Here is a 3260-nt window from a genome sequence, read left to right on the forward strand (position 1 = left end):
TGTGCTCTGCAATGGGAGAGGCCACAACAGTGAGAGGCCTGCGTACCGAAAAAAAAAAAAAAATCAATCACCATAATTCACCAACAGATTAAAATGGAAAACCACACCATCATTTCAATAGATTCAGGAAGTGTTTGTTAAAACCTAACATTCTTGATAAAAAACAAAATAAAACAAAGCAAAACCAAAAACTCTCAGCGATTAGTGAAATGCCTAGTACTATGGCTGGGGCAGGGAAAATACAAAATGAGCCTAGAGTCTTTTTGTGTCTGGATTTTTGCTGCTATCATACAATCCCCACCCATTCTACTTCCTTCTTCCTAAAACATATCTGCTAGTCTCTTACTACACGCATAAAGCTTAAGTGGTTCCCCACTGCTTACAATATAAAGTCCAACTTGTATGCATAGCCTTCCAGATTCATTTTCTCTAGTTTTTGAAATACATCCTATCTGAGCCATTTGGTAGTCATTCAGAATTCCATATATATGCCTTTTACTTTCCTGCCTGCATACCTTTGTGCAAACTATTTCCTGGGCTTACAGTATCCCCCTCTGTATTCATTCTAGCAAAATCCAGCTTTCCCTGATCTACTCCTGACCCAACGTCAATCTATTCTTTACAGGCATACAGGGTAATTTTTGTTTTACATACAAATCTGATAATGGTATACCCTGCTAAAACCTTTTGTAGCATATAGAAATTGCATAGGCCATAAATTCCAATGTGTCATTTCTTATTTTTCTGTAGTATCTCTATATAATTACAGCTTTAATGTAACTTTTACTTAAATCTCTTCCTCAAGCCCCATTCTCATGAGAGCAGGAAACTTAAAACAGTTATCTTTCAGGTTCATTTAATTGTTTTAGTGTTTCCTTAGTCATTTCAAATGTAAATTCTGTCATTTCTATCCCTCTTCCCCACCTTTGACTTAGGATGGCATCTAAGGTGGGGAAGCTACTGGCATCTACATCGGTGGAGGCATCTGTTCTGGGGCCATTTTCTCTTCTCTGACATCCACTTAATGGATAGGTATTTCTTCTTCTGCATTTTGGTCTTCAGTATATATCCCCATTGGTGTCTGCTGAAACATCTTTTGTCCATCGGCCTCCATTTGCATGATACCTGTTGACTGAAGCACTATTTCAGGCTCTGTATCAGCTAACTTCAGCTCTGTGCCAGCTATCAGGATGACAGGGTATGACTGCTGTTTGATGCTTCTCTTTGTGACCTGTAGTAGACCAGGGCTGTCATCAGGCATATTTTCCTGTCACCTATCTACTTCTACTGTACTGCTCTTATGCCGCTGTAAATCTGTCACCTTCCCTGGGTGATAGCCTGTTAAAATTTTCCTACCAAACTCTTCATCTAAAACCTTGGTTCAGAGGATCTTTCTGTTAATCTTATCATTCCTTGGGGCTTTATCTGGAGGACAAGACACAGGTTCTTTCTATGCTCAGGTCATCCCCAAACATAAAGGAATATCTCAATTAGAGTCTCATGACTGAGACTACTTTCCTTTATTAGGATTTGCTGGGTAATGTCTGTATCCCCACAAGACTCTTAGTTCACTGACAGCAAAGACTGTGTGTCTGTTTTCCTCATGTTGGTGTCTGACACATAATCAGTAAATATTTATTGAATGGAAAAATGAGTGACTCAGCGTACTTGTCCCTGTCCTGTCAAAAACAATTTTTTTCTGTTTAGTATTAAATATTTTGCTTTTGATGGCAGTAATTTCTTGCTTTAATCTTATACAAAGCATGGCATATGGGCTGCAAGAGGTGAGAAACACCAACTTGGGAGAAAAGGAAGACAGGACATGAAACATTGCAATCAAAGCAGAATTAACCATTGTCAGCACTTACAGCAAGGACAGAACTTATTTTTCTAGTGTCAGAAACACATGAAGAAGTAAAACCATTGAGAAAGAATACATTTCATAAATATCCCTCTATGCTCCAATATTCCCTGCAAGGCTCTTTTTATTATTTGTAGGTCTTTTTTTACTACAGTAGATGCACACTAGATTTTTGTTAGATGATAAATTATAGTACTGGGGTGGTATTTAAAACTGTCTTTGTAAACTAACTCAAAGCTATAGTGCCAAAAAACTCTGTCCCCTAGTACCAGTTTGTGAGAAATTTTGCTGTTTGAAGTTTTATCTGAGAAAGGAACATTCTACTCTTGCCTAAAAAATGTGAGCCAGGGGGGTTCATTTGATCCAGAGGATGGATTTACAACCCAGGTGCAGAACTTCAGATAAGGAATTTGGGATCATAGCATTACACATTTATCTTAACTTTGTAGTGTCCAAGGAAACTTGAGTCTGCCTGTCACCCCATGCTGGTAGTCAGACTGAGTTCCTAACAGAACTCTAAACAGTGTTTCTAATGGGACCTGGTGAGGCCACACGACCCTTCCTTTGAGTGACTGCTGCTTTCTTAACAATAACTTCCCCGGCCCTGCTTCCTTCCATCCACCTCATGAACAAAGATCTATGATACTCAGTTCAAAGCAGATGCTGCTTCCTTTACCCCTTTCCTAGAATCCCAGCACAAGTTCGTATCTCATCAGAATTTCCTTCTAGAGTTTACGCTTACTGAGCCACTCCAAGATTTGCCTTTCTGCAGCATGTTAAATTTAACTTTGATGAGCTTATTGATAAAAAGCGCTAAGTCTTCCCTGGTGGCGCAGTGGTTGAGAGTCCGCCTGCCGATGCAGGGAACATGGGTTCGTGCCCCGGTCCGGGGGATCCCACATGCCGCGGAGCGGCTGGGCCCGTGAGCCATGGCCGCTGAGCCTGCGCGTCCGGAGCCTGTGCTCCGCAACGGGAGAGGCCGCGGCAGTGAGAGGCCTGCGTACCGCAAAAAAAAAAAAAAAAAAAAAAAAAAAAAGGCGCTTAGTTGTCATTGTGCTTGCAAAGTAGACATTCAATAGCTTGGGGTGGAGAGACATGAATTCATATTGCTATTATAAGCAGCAACTAAAGTTATGCTTATATATGAGCACTGTAGTCCTACATGCTAAATTTCATAAACCCAAAGAATCTACCCCATTCAACCTCTGAGAGATGAAAAACGAACACCGCCGAGGTGATGGCCCAACAACTTGAGACTCACGGTAAGTAAAGGCTTCCGGTCTCGCGCAACTCACAAAGACCTCTAGGCAGCTCACCCCGGCGAGCCGGAGGCACGCGCATGCGCAGCACCAGCGCGCATGCGCAGCACTCACAGGCCGCTCCGCCTTCCCATCAGCGC

This window comes from Mesoplodon densirostris, chromosome 1 (genome assembly GCF_025265405.1).
Source record: "Mesoplodon densirostris isolate mMesDen1 chromosome 1, mMesDen1 primary haplotype, whole genome shotgun sequence".
Taxonomy (NCBI): domain Eukaryota; kingdom Metazoa; phylum Chordata; class Mammalia; order Artiodactyla; family Ziphiidae; genus Mesoplodon; species Mesoplodon densirostris.